The following is a 14,699-nucleotide window of genomic DNA, read 5'->3' as shown; positions in this document are numbered from 1 at the left end:
GGTAGAAGGGCTTCCAGGAACCCCAGTACCATCACCCAAAAAAAAAATAGAGTACAAGCTCTCCATTGTCTTTATTTACACTGGACTATTTAATTTAATTTCAAATCCTATATTCTTTCATTTTCTCTTTTTTTTGTGTGTGTGGTACTGGGGATGGAACCCAGGGGCATTCTACTTCCGAGCTACACCCCAGCCCTAGTTTTTATTCTTTTTATTTTGAAACAGGGTCTCACTGAGTTTCAAAGAGCCTTACTAAGTGAAGCTGTCCATGAATCATGATCCTCTGATCACAGCCTCCCAAATGTTGGGATTACAAGCATGTGCCACTACACATGGCATAATTTTCTCTCTATTGACACCAATAGCTACAGTTCCAATAACAGCAAAAAAGGGGGTGAGAAATATTTTACAGGGGTTTGGGTTCCGTTGCTAATTATTAAAAGTCATTACATTATTGGTGAAACTGCAAATTAATAAACCACTATGGAGATCACTTTGGAGGTTCTTCAAAAGCCTAGGAATGAGACCACCATATGACCCAGCTATACCACTCCTCAGTATTTTTAAAAAAGAATATAAGTCAGACATGCATATACATGTTTATGGCAGCACAATTCACAATAGCCAAATTATAAAATCAGCCTAGGTATCCTAGGTTTATCATGAATAATGAAGATGTGGTATATACCCACAATGGAGATTTACTCAACCGTAAAGAAGAACAAAATTATGTCATCTGCAAGGAAATGGATGGAACTAGAAAATCTTATGCTGAGATCAGCCACTCTCAGAAGGACAAGGGTTGAGTGTTTTCTCTCATAGAAGAAACTATAAAGAAAATAAGAAATAAAAGGGACCTTAGGTCATTGTGGAGACCAGTAGAAGAGTAGAAGAGGAAAAGGGAAAGAGGTGTGAAGAGGAAAAAGGAGAACTGAGGGAAAAATTTCAAATAATGTTATGTCCATATATGAAGGTGTCACTACCAACCTCACTAGTATGTGCAGGGAGGGGTGGGTAGCAGGGTGGGAATCCAACAGAAACACATCAAGTCCCGTGTGCCCTTGTGTCTGTATCATGCTAAACCTCACTATGATGTATAGTTACAATGTACCCGTAGAACTATTTAAAAAAAAAGAATCCGACGTCATTAAAAAAATTCAGTCAAAGAGAGATATATGTTGATTTTATAGAACCCATTTTGGCAGTCGCATAGAAAACCAGAAAAGAGGCGAGGCTTGAGACTGGATGAAATGCACAAGAAACGTGTAGAAGTCTTAGCAGGGTTTGGTGACCTAAGGAATAACAAGTGGTTACAAAGGCAACTGAAGCGTGAACGCAGAGCTCTTCAAGGATGCTGCGGTCTCCCCCCAAATTTAAGCTCTCCTTGAAGGTGAGATCATCTCTATTCACTGGCATGCTGCCAGCCCCACTCCTGCTTTTAACACCTCCTGCGTGGCGCTAAAGTTATGTCTGGCTGATACTTGAAACCAAAGCAACCTCACTGTTCTTCCTGTCATTGCAGACATTGCTACACTGTGGGCATCAGAAGATGCTGCTGCATCATAGCTGCCCTGCCAGAAAGCCTTTCTCTGTCAGAGCTGCAAGGGTGTACAGTGTAGGTTCATCTGTAGCCTTTTTTAAAGGGGACTTAGAATTTAAAACAATTGTAAATTTCTTGTTGTCACAGCCCAGCATGCAGCCTTTCTAGTCAGTATGGACCAAATTTCCTGTGAAACTTTCTTCCCCATTTCCAATCCCACAGTTTTATGGGACTAAGGTTACCCAAAGATATACAAGAAGACCCTGATCATCTGAATCCAGTCAAGGAATCCCATTCTCCTGGCCAAAGAGTTAGGTGCAAAGAAATACACACAGCCCAGGCATGAGTCAGTCAGCTCCTGCCACAGGAAGAAACAAAAAGATCAGAGATTAAATGTACAGTCTAGTAAAGAGGGACAGTCTGTAAAGGTTTCTTTATTTTTTTATTTTTATTTTTTTATTTTTTATTTTTTGGTGGTACTGGGGTTCCTGAAAACCATTCTCCCTTCTACCTGGCTATACTCCCAGACCTATTTTTATACTTTTTTAAATTTGGAAACAGGGTCTCCTAAGCCAGCATGGCTGGCTTCGAACCTGTGCAATCCTCCCGTCTCCGCCACACAAGTACAGGGATTACAAATGTGCACCATCATGCCTGGCTTGTAAAAGGTTTCTTAAAAATTATTAGCTTAAGACGGGCGTGGTGGCGCACGCTTGTAATCCCCGCGCTTGGGAGGCAGAGACAGGAGGATCGCGCAGGTTCGAAGCCAGCTGCGCGCGCTGGCTTAGGAGACCCTGTTTCCAAATAAAAAAATGTAAAAATAGGTCTGGGAGTGTAGCCCAGAGGTAGAAGGGCTTCCAGGAACCCCAGTACCACAAAAAAAAATTATTAGCTTATTGTTTTATCTGGTCTGCCTGAAAGTGTAGAGGTTTCATTATTTTCAATTTAACAGGGACATTTATTAGCATGGGTTCTTATGATTTCTGTGAAGAGGGGTAAAAAAGGGAGCCATGGCTTCTGTATGAAATATCCCTAGTATCCTGAATAACACTTACTTATCTTGCTTCTTCTATCCCTGCCTCAAGGTTAACCACAAATAAAGCTGTAAGGCACGTACCACATACTCATTGAGTTTTCACTCACAGTCTCTTTCCTACATAGGGTCCAAAGGGCTGGACTGGAGACTATTCAGATAACAATCATCCAACATACCATCCTCCACCCACACAAACTTTGGCCACGTCTTTTCTCCAGCGTATGAGTTTGGACCCTTCGTCAAAGATCAGTTGACTATAGATGTGTGGGTTTGTTTCTCTGTCTTCTATTCTGTTCCACTGGTCAGGCTGCCTATTGTTGTGCCAATACCATGCTGTTTTTACTACTATTGCTCTATAGTATAATTTGAAGTCCGGGATTGTGATGCCTCCTGCCTGGTTCTTGTTGCTGAGAATTGCTTTGGCTATTCTGGATCTTTTCTTCCTCCATACAAAATTCATAACTGATTTTTCCAGGTCTATGAGAAATGTTTTTGGTATTTTAATGGGGATTGCATTGAATCTATAGATCATTGTTGGCAGAATGGCCATTTTGAGGATATTAATTCTGCCTATCCACGAGCAAGGGAGATCTTTCCATCTTCCAAGGTCTTCTTCAATTTCTTTCTTTAATGTTTTGTAGTTTTCTCTGTAGAGGTCTTTTACATCTTTGGTTAGGTTTATTCCTAGGTATTTTATTGGTTAAGAGGTTATAGTAAATGGATAGTTTTCTTTAGGAGAAAAGACAGCCTTTTCAACAAATGGTGCTGGGAAAACTGGCTATCCATTTTTAGAAAGTTGGATCTGAATCCTTACTTCTCACCATGCACAGGAATCAACTCAAGATGGATCAAAGACTTAGAAATTAGACCTGAGACTGTGAAGTTATTAGAGAAAGGAATAGGATCTACACTCCAACATATAGGTATAGGGAGTAACTTTCTCAATAAGACTTCCAAAGCACAGGAAATTAAAGCAAGAATTAATAAGTGGGATATCTTCAAACTAGAAAGTTTCTTCTCATCAAAGGAAACCATAAAGAACCTAAAGAGGAAGTCTACAGAATGGGAGAAGATCTTTACCAGCCACCACTCTGATAGGGGGCTAATATCCAGAATATACAAAGAGCTCAAAAGACTCTACACTAGCAAAACAAACAACCCAATCAAGAAATGGGCAACTGAAATAAATAGACATTTCACAAAAGAAGAGATACAAATGGCCAATAGATACATGAAAAGATGTTCTACATCATTAGCCATCAGGGAGATGCAAATCAAAACTACACTGAGATTCCATCTAACCCCAGTCAGAGTGACAAACATAAAGAAACCAAAGAACAACAATTGTTGGCGAGGATGTGGGGAAAGAGGAACTCTTTTATACTGTTGGTGGGAGTGCAAATTAGTTCAGCCACTATGGATATCAGTATGGAAATTCCTTAGAAAACTGGGAATAGATCCACCATTTGATCTGCCTATACCACTCCTGGGTATCTTTCCAAAAAGGTTGAAATCAGAGAACTATGTTAACATATGCATACCCATGTTCATAGCAGCACAGTTTGTAATAGCCAAACTATGGAACCAACCTAGATCTCCATCAACAGATGAATGGATTGCAAAATTATGGGAAATACACACAATGGAATTCTATTCAGCTATAAAGAAGAATAAAATAATAGCATTTGCAAGAAGATGGAAGGAACTGGAGAACATTATGTTCAGTGAGATTAGTCAAGCACAGAAAGAGAAGGGACATATGTTTTCTCTAATATGCCCAAGCTAGGGAGTAGTGGTAAAACCAGAGGGACTCCAGATGATGGAGGGGAAATCTCAGCAAAGCTTGAATGGAAGGATAGGAGAGGAAGAAAGCGGAGGTTGGAGGAGCTACATACGAGTATGTGTAATAGCACAAATACAACATGGTTAACCTGGACACTCTCTATTGGGGGGGAGGGAAAGGGAGGGAGAAGGGCATGAAGCACAATGTAAATGTACACCACTCTCAATATGTTCCACTTATAAAAATAAAATTAAATAAAAAATAAATAAATAAAAAATAAAAAATGCATAAGCAAAAAAATAATTTATTTTTTTCCTTCTTAAAACAAAAGAATTTTATTTTATTTTTTATAACAATTTTTTATTGAACATAAATAGTATACATTTACACTATATTTGGTGCCCTCTCCCCCCCGCCCCCATCTTCCCTTCCCCCCTCCCACCAATGGTTGTCCAGGTTAACCATGTCTTATTCATAATTTTACACATGTTCAGGTGTAGAGCCTCATTAATCAAGACCGGCCTTCCTCCTCTCCTATCTTACCATCCAAACTTAGCTAATATTTCCCCTTCAATATCTGGAGTCCCACTGGTATTCTTTGTGTTTCCTAGTTTGGGCATATTAGAGGAAACATATGTATCTTCTTCTTCTGTGCTTGGCTGATCTCACTTAACATAATGTTCTCCAGGGCTTTCCATCTTCTTGCAAATGATATAATTTTGTTCTTCTTTATGGCTGAATAGAATTCCATTGTGTGTATTTCCCACAGTTTTGCTATCCATTCATCTGTTGATGGTGATCTGGGTTGGTTCCATATTTTGGCTATTACAAATTGTGCTGCTATGAACATAGGTATGCATATGTTGCTGTAGTTCTCTGAATTCAACCCCTTTGGAAAGATACCCAGGAGTGGTATAGCTGGATCATATGGTGGATCTATTCCCACCTTTCTTAGGAATCTCCACACAGATCTCCATAGTGGCTGAACTAGTTTGCATTCCCACCAATAGTGTAAAAGAGTTCCTCTTTCCCCGCATCCTCGCCAGCATTTGTTGTTATTTGATTTCTTTATGCTTGCTACTCTGACTGGGGTTAGATGGAATCTCAGTGTAGTTTTGATTTGCATCTCCCTGATGGCCAGTGATGAAGAACATCTTTTCATGTATCTATTGGCCCTTTGTATCTCTTCTTTTGTGAAGTGTCTATTTAGTTCATTTACCCATTTCTTGATTGGGTTGTTTGTTTTGCTAGTGTAGAGTCTTTTGAGCTCTTTGTATACTCTGGATATTAGCCCCCTATCAGAGTGGTGGCTGGTAAAGATCCTTTCCCATTCTGTGGGCTTCCTCTTTAGGTTATTGATAGTTTCCTTTGATGAGAAGAAACTTTTTAGTTTGATGTTATCCCACTTGTTTATTCTTGCTTTAATTTCCTGAGCTTTGGAGGTTTTGTTGAGAAAGTTACTGCCTGTGCCAATATGTTGTAGTGTTGAACCTATGCTTTCCTCTACTAACTTCACAGTCTCAGGTCTAATTTCTAAGTCTTTGATCCATCTTGAGTTGATTCCTGTGTTAGGTGAGATATAGGGGTTTAGATTCATCTTTTTACAAATGGTTAGCCAGTTCTCCCAGCACCACTTGTTGAAAAGGCTGTCTTTTCTCCAGCGTATGTGTTTGGCCCCTTTGTCAAAGATTAATTGACTAAAGATGTGTGGGTTTGTTTCTGTATCTTCTATTCTAATCCACTGGTCAGTATATCTGTTTTTGTGCCAGTACCATGCTGTTTTTACTACTATTGCTCTATAGTATAGTTTGAAGTCTGGGATTGTAATGCCTCCTGCGTGTTTCTTGTTATTGAGAATTGCTTTGGCTATTCTAGGTCTTTTCTTTCTCCATATGAAATTCATGATTGATTTTTCTAGGTCTCTGAAGAATGTCACTGGTATTTTAATGGGAATTGCATTGAACCTATATATCAGTTTTGGCAGAATGGCCATTTTGATGATATTTATTCTGCCTATCCATGAGCACGGGAGATCTTTCCATCTTCCAAGGTCTTCTTCAATTTCTTTCTTTAATGTTTTATAGTTTTTGTTGTAGAGGTCTTTTACATCTTGGGTTAGGTTTATTCCTAGGTATTTTATTGGTTTTGAGGTTATAGTGAATGGAATTGTTGTTTTTATTTCTTTCATTGTGGATTCGTTGTTGGCATAAAGAAAAGCCACTGATTTCTTTAGGTTGATTTTGTAACCTGCGACTTTGCTGAATTTGTCAATCAGGTCCAGAAGTCTTTTGGTTGAGTTCTTTGGGTCTTCCAGATAAAGGATCATGTCATCTGCGAATAAGGATAATTTTAATTCCTCTCTTCCTATGTGAATTCCTTTGATTTCCTTCTCTTGTCTGATTGCTGCAGCAAGAGTCTCAAGGACTATATTGAAAAGGAGTGGTGATAGTGGGCATCCTTGTCCTGTTCCTGACTGTAGCGGAAATTCTTGCAGTTTTTCCCCATTCAATATAATGTTGGCTTTGGGTTTGTAGTATATTGCCTTGATGATGTTGAAGTACTTTCCTTCTATCCCAATTTTTTGCAGTGTTTTTAACATAAATGGGTGTTGGATTTTGTCGAATGCTTTTTCAGCATCTATTGCTATGATGATGTGGTTTTTGTTCTTGGTTCTATTTATGTGGTGAATAACATGTATTGATTTGCGTATGTTGAACCAGCCTTGTTTTTCTGGGATGAAACCAACTTGGTCATGATGTACTATTCTCTTGATATAGTTTTGAATGCATATAGCTAGTATTTTGTTTAGAATTTTTGCATCTATGTTCATTAAGGATATTGGTCTGTAGTTTTCCTTTCTTGAGGTATCTTTATTTGGTTTGGGGATTAATGTAATACTGGCCTCATAGAAGGAATTTGGAAGAGTTCCATCTCTTTCAATTTCCCGGAACATGTTATGCAGTATTGGTATTAGTTGTTCACTGAAGGTTTTGTAGAATTCAGCTGGGAACCCATCTGGGCCTGGGCTTTTCTTTGGTGGAAAAATTTTTATTGCCATTTCTATTTCTTTAGTTGTTATTGGTTGGTTTAGGCTTGCTATGTCCTCTTGGCTAAGTGTAGGAAGGTTAACTGTGCTTAGAAATCTATCAATTTCTTCCAGGTTTTCAAGTCTATTGGAGTATAAATTTTTAAAGTAGTTTCTGATAATATTTTGAATTTCTTCACTATCTGTGGTGATATCTCCTTTTTCATTTCTAATTTTGATGATTTGAGTTGATTCTCTTTTTCTTTTGGTTAGTTTGGCCAGGGGTTTATCAATTCTATTAATCTTTTCAAAGAACCAACTTTTTGTTTTATTGATTCTTTGAATTGTTTTTTTGTTCTCTATTTCATTTATTTCTGCTCTAATTTTGATGATTTCTTGCCTTCTGCTGGCTTTGGGAATAGACTGTTGCAGAATTTCTAGATCCTTGAGTTGTGTCATTAGGTTCTTTACTTGGTGGTTCTCCGTCCTTTTTATGTGGGCACTCAATGCAATAAACTTTCCTCTTAGTACTGCCTTCATGGTGTCCCATAGGTTTTGGTAGGTTGTGTCTCTGTTTTCATTTGTTTCCATAAATTTCTTTATTTCTTCCCTAATTTCTGCTCTTACCCATTCGTCGTTCAATAGTGTATCATTCATTCTCCATGAATTTGAATACTTTCTTTCGAGTTTCCTGTTGTTAATTTCTACTTTTATTCCGTTGTGGTCTGAAAAGATGCAAGGAATTATATTACATTTTTTGAATTTGCTGGTATTTTCTTTGTGTCCCAGGATGTGATCAGTTTTGGAGAAGATTCCATGGGCTGCTGAGAAGAAAGTGTATTCTGTAGTTCCTGGTTGAAATACTCTGAAAATGTCTATTAGGTCCATTTGGTTTATGGTTTCCTTTAGTTCTAAAACGTCTTTACTCATCTTTTGCCTTGAAGATTGATCCAGTGGTGTGAGAGGCGTATTAAAGTCTCCCAGAATTATTGTATTTGGGTCTACTTGGGATCTTATGTCCAGAAGGGTTTGTTTTACAAATGTGGTTGCACCCATATTTGGGGCATAAATATTTACTATCATTATATCTTCTTGGTATATTGTTCCTTTTAGTAAAAGGAGGTGCCCTGATTTGTCTCTTTTGATGTGTTTTAGTTTAAAGTCTGTTTTGTTGGATATTAGGGTTGCTACCCCTGCTCTTTTTTGGTCAGTGGTGGCATGGTATATCTTTTTCCATCCTTTCACCTTCAGCCTGTGAATGTCTTTGGCTGTGAGGTGTGTTTCTTGCAGACAGCATATATTTGGATTATGTTTCCTAATCCACATTGCCAGTCTATGTCTTTTGATTGGTGAGTTAAGTCCTTTGACATTAAGAGATATTATTGAAATATGATTTTTGTTTTCTGCCATTTTGTGTTCTGTCTACTCTTGGGTGGTGTGATCTTTCTTCTTTACTTAAGTGGCCCACTTATTAACTTCCTCTCTTCTCTGATTCTGAAGTCTTCTTCTTTTTTCTTCCTTATGGTTTATTTCTTTAAGAATTTTCTCTAGTGTTGGCTTTGAACTCATGAATTTTTTGAGATTCTGTTTATCGTGAAAGACTTTGGATTCACCATTGATCTTGAATAGTAGTTTTGCTGGATAGATTAGTTTGGGCTGGAAGTTATTTCTTCCAGGGTCTGAATCACGTCGTACCAGTCTCTCCTAGCATTCCTAACCTGGGTTGTATAGTCTGGGGTGATTCTTATTGTTTTGCCTCTATATGTCACCCGTCCTTTTTTTCTCGCTGCTTTTAAGATTCCTTCCTTAGCCTCTATATTGGTCATTTTGGTTATTATGTGGCGTGGAGTGGTCTTTCTTTGGTTTTGTCTCAGTGGAGTTCTGTATGCCTCCTGGACTTGAAGATCGAAGTCTCTTTCCATATTTGGAAAATTCTCTGACATTATTTCCTTGAAGATATTACAGATGCCCTTGGTCTGTACCTCTATCCCTTCCTCAATGCCTATTATCCATAAATTAGGGCGCTTCATATTATCCCATAATTGCTGGATGTTTAGGTTTTGTTGCTGTAAAGATTTCTGTATATCGCTGACTGTGTTTTCGGTTTGGGATGTACTGTCTTCTAATATTGATATTCTGTTTTCCATTTCATCTAATCTTCCAGAGTTTCTTTCAATTGCTGTCTTCATTTCACTCATTGCCTCTTTCATTTCATTCCAGACCTCTTTCTGATTCTTTTTTAGTGTTTCTATTTCACCTTTAACCTCCTCTATACTTGTTTTAAATCCTTTCATCATATTGAACAACAAGATTCTGAACTCCCCTTCTTGCATTTCTAGTAGGTCAGTATTCGTGATTTCTGCTGTCTCTTCATAATTCCTGGTTCTCATATTTGTAGCGTTCTCTGTCCTGTTTTTCTGGTTTCTACCCATCGTTCGTGAGTATTATGCTTAGTCAAATTTTAATATTAGGAGTTGGGGTATCGGCTAGTCAGCAGAGCATTTCCAGTGTTGAGGGTGGGTGATGTGGGAGGAGCTGGGGTGATTAGTAAAGGAGTCGGATTAGGTAGAGGATATGTTTAGGTTGAGAAAGACTTTAAGTATGGTAAGGTGAAATCTTGCTAGGAATGAGAGAGAGTTAACTACTAGGACTCTTGTCGTTCGTGGAGTAATTATGGATGTAAGAAATACTTAGAGTATTAGACCAGGAGGTATATTATGTGGAAAAGTTTTGGGGGGGAAAAGTGTGTAGGGTTAGTGTGGGAAGGTTTGTAAATAGGGGTGATGGAAGGAGCAGACAGACATAAAAAAAGAATAGAAAAAAAAATCCACACAAGATACCAAGACTATTATGTAATCCAAGAAAAAGGGAGGAAAACCAATCAAAGGAGGAGAATGAAAATAAAGGAAGGAAAGAGGAAGAAAGAGGAAAAAAGAACAAGAATAAAATAAAAGGAACTAGCAGCTGTGTGAAATAAAAAAATAAGGCAAACTGTCCAATATATATATATATATATATATATATATATATATATATATATATATATATATACAACATGTGAAAGTAAGAGAAGTGTGGGTTAAAAGAAAAAAAAATAAAACAGCAATAACCATACCAAAACAAAAGCACTGTAAAAGCAAAATAAAACAAAACATCCACATTAAAAGTAAAATAAACAGTCCTCCTTATTTACGCATATGGGGTCAGGTCTATATAATATGTGCGTATCTGATTGCTTTGGTAACTTTCAGAATACCATCCAATGTCTCTTAGTTTTCTTTGTACTCTATTTTTTATCTTCTTAGGTCACTCTGGGTGTTTGGACACCTTCTCTCCTTTAGTTGCTTTAGGTTTATGTGTCCGAATGTCTGGTTTCACTTTTATTTGATTCTGTACAATTCACAGGTTCTGCGAAATTCTAACCTGTGGTCAGTACCTCTGCACTCACCACCCTAGACTCCAGCCTGTGCTTCCCTACAACATGGGTGGAGCATGACCAAGGTATAATTAGAACCTCCCCCTGAGGTCCTGTGCAGATATTGTGGCCCGATGGATTTTCCTGTGTCTCTGGAAATTCCAGCTGGGTTAGCCGGTGTGTCCCAAGATGTACCCTGGGCAAATGGGTGCTGGTTCCTGGGTGCCCACGCTTGCTGCCAGAGCTCTGCCTATTCCAAGAGTGCAGGCTGGGTGTGCTGCTTTTACTGGACCCAGGAGTAAGTGGATGCAGCTGTCTGTTGCTGCTGGTATGCTCTTCCAAGGTGTATTGAGCTGAGTTCTCGCTTAGAACTAAGCATCTGGCTACCAGGAGTGTGGGAACACCCAGCGGTGGGGCTGGAGTGCAGGATAGGTGTTCAAGGATCCAGTGCGTGGTGCCCAGTAATGGTCTCTGCCTCCCGCGGGATGTAGAAACTGGGGGTGCCCCAAGGAGATTTTCGGTTTACACAGGGCTTTCGCAGCCTGGAAGGCAATCTCTGGCAAGGTGGCAGGGGGGCTAGACACACAGGCAGGCTCCAATTTAGTGGAGAGAGTGGGACAGGCACTGACTGCTAACAGGGGACCGGGGCGCAGACAAGGTGCGCAGAGGGGAGTGCTTGGGTCTGAGGCTTGGGCGTGCTGGGGGGTTGGGGTGCAGTGCACGCTAGGGTCCGCACTTCCCTGGGCGCCCGCAGGTACCTGTCTTCCTTGGTTCAGGATTCGTGGGAGTCTCTATGCTGTTGTGATCCAGTCGCTGGTGAGCACACAGAATTCTGACGTGGGTGCTGCTCGCTGTTTTCAGTCCCGGATTATCTTGCTGTGGGACTATCGGGACTATTGGGCAGGCAGCTCCGCGGGCCCGTGAAAGCAGCCCGCTGCCGGTGATTGTATCTGCAACTGGTCCGGTGTCCGATCTATGTTCTTCTTCTTCAAGTTCAGAGTTCCCCCGAGGTACCAGGATTTGTTTTGGTTCCTGGTATGTATTTATTTTGTTGATTAAGACACAGCTTTCTAAGTATTTGAACTTTATTTGCTTCAGCTACTGAGGAGTGCTGTGTCCCTCAGTCGCCATTTTGAAGGAAAAAAAAAAACAAAAAAATAATTTAAAAAAAAACTTTGGCCACGTGTTTGGAAGCTTTGTATGATACAAAATCCAGGGGTATCTTTCATCTCGTGTTTAGACTTTGGGGCTGTCTTCAAATCTCCATAACATAAACAAGGAAGGTCACACCTGTTTCTTGTTAGTGATCTTAACTTTTTGTGCAACACTAACAGAAGCACAGACCCTTTCACAAAGAAGACATGCACACACAGTTGGAGTTTTGTATACAACCGCAGGACATTTCACAAGCTCTCTGAAGCTTATCCAAGGACCATAGTTTAAGAATACCTTCCTTAACTTGAAAGAACTTTTAGCTCTTTGTGTTGCCTTACAAACAGCCTCTAAGGGATCTTATTTCCTTAAATGCCCTGTTTTTCTTACTGGGAACTACAAAAACCAGAGTGGACACTCCTAAAAATATTAGATATTTGTTCGCTATTTCTCATTAATCAATAAAAATTCTAGCTGCTTTTGCAAAAGTGAAGACAATGAAGCTGTCCAGAATGACAAAATGTTTGTTTTTATCCTTTGCACCTGTGTTTTTTTTTATTTGGAGGGGCTTATGGAAGATCTATAGAGAGCCACATCAGAAGATGAGACAGCAATAAAGCTCTTAACTCCCTCTTTCTTTCCATCACCATTATCCCCCTTTGTTTTTGCAAAAAGTATTTGAAGGTTATGCCCATGGATGCCTAGACCTTCTAGGGGAAGAATGTCTATTTAGGGATTTACTAAAAACTAAAAGTACCATCCATCACCAGCCCTTCCATTGCTTACAGTGATTTGGAATCCCCGAGTGTGTGCCTAATGGTCTCTAAGGGAATTAATGATCACCATCCTTCACTGTGTTCTGTTTATTTGTATTTTCAACACTGACTGCACATCATACTGCTCAGCAGTGCATGGAATATCTGAGCTTTAAGTAACTGCTGAGTTTGTCCACAGATATTTTGAGGAGGATTTGCTCAAAAGAACACCCTAGTGCCTAAAAGCAAGGGAGAAAAGAAACGGACAAACCAAAATTGCATGTGAACTAAATAATGGCAGATGTGAGCACTGTAGAGAACTTCTGCTTACGCAAATGTGGGCAGAGTGCTGACTTCATCTATTCTCATACTCATAACCAACGTATCAGAAATCCCAAGGGTTCAGCTAGGTGTGGCGGTGCAAGCCTGCCATCCCAGTATTTGGGAGGCTGAGACAAAAGGATCACAGGTTTGATGATGTTTCAAGCAAGTAGTGAGACTCCTAGCAACCTAGTAAGAACTTGTTTCAAGACAAAAATTTAAAAAAGGGCTGGGGGTATAGCTTGGGGTTAGAATGCCCCTGAGTTCAATCTCCAGAGTCACAAAAATGGGGGGCTTTATGTCTAAATCTCATGTTCAGAGGCCTATTATTTCTCACTGACTTCACTACTATAACATTGTCGGGAGCCCCCTATTTCTGATCCCTTTACTGTTGAATCTCCACACAGCTATAACAGACTACTACAACACTTTCTGTGCCCCTCTTACACTCTTATCCCTTTAGTGTCTACTCTAAACTGCATCCAGAGGACCCCTTCAAAATGGAATTCAGTATGTCACGTCTCTGCCCCAAACCTTTCAAATACCTCACCATCTTACAATGAAAATCAGACTTTTTTGCATGTCCTATGTGATCTACCTCACTTCCCCGGTAACTCTTGCACCTTATCTCCAGTGACAGTCATCCCTTAGCATCCATGGGGGTTGGTTCCAGGACCTCCTGAGATACCCAAACCCACAGGTACTCAAATCCCTGGGGTAAAATGGCACAGTGTTTGCATCTAAGCCACACATTGCTCCCACATTATTTATAATACCCCAAGCAATGTAAATGTTATGTCAATAGTTTTTATGCTCTTTCATTTAGGGAATAATGTCAAGAAAAATGTTTGTACACGTTTATTTCTGGTGCAGCCTTCCTCCCAATATTTTTTATCCACAGTTGGTTGGACACATGAACCCATGCCCATGAGGGGCTGACAGTGCTCTCAGGCACTGAGCTCCAGCCTTGCAGTTCTTCATCTTTGGCCTTTCACTTAAGGAGTTCCCATGAGCCTTTTCCCCTGTAAGGAAGATTCTTTCCTCAGATAAGTACATAGTTACCCCACCCTTCTTAAAGACTTTGCTCAAATGTCACCTTCTTATAAAGAACCACCCTGGATACACTTTTAAAAAAATTGGAACTCACCTGCCCTTCCCATTTCTCAACTTCCTTTTTATGCTCTACCTCTTCTTTTCTCTGTGGAGAAAAAAATATATGTCAATTTATAACACAATATAGTTTACTTATTTATCATGCTTCTTACTGTCTATTCTACCACATTCCGTTATATTATTCCTTCCAACTATAATGGAAGCTTTGAATGTAACTATTATCTAGAGTCATGCCTGAAACAGTAAGCAATCAGTAAATGTTCTTGATTGAATTGTATGAATTAATGTATTAATATCAATGTCAAACTGACCACACACACACACACACACACACACACACACACACACACACACACGGCTAAAGAGCAAAAGACTACTGGGAGTGGTGGGGCATGCTTGTAATTCCAAAACTAGGCTAAGACAGGTTTATGGCCAGCCCCAGAAGCTTACTGAGGCTTACAGCAACTTAGTGAGACCCTATTTTCTAAATAATATTTGAAAATAGGGCTTGGGGTACAGATCAAATATAGAATTCTCTTGGATTTTACCTCTAGTACCA

The sequence above is a fragment of the Muscardinus avellanarius genome (assembly GCF_963383645.1).
Source record: "Muscardinus avellanarius genome assembly, chromosome: 1".
Taxonomy (NCBI): Eukaryota; Metazoa; Chordata; class Mammalia; order Rodentia; family Gliridae; genus Muscardinus; species Muscardinus avellanarius.
The sequence above is the reverse complement of the archived record's forward strand: the minus strand, read 5'-3'. Positions refer to the sequence as shown.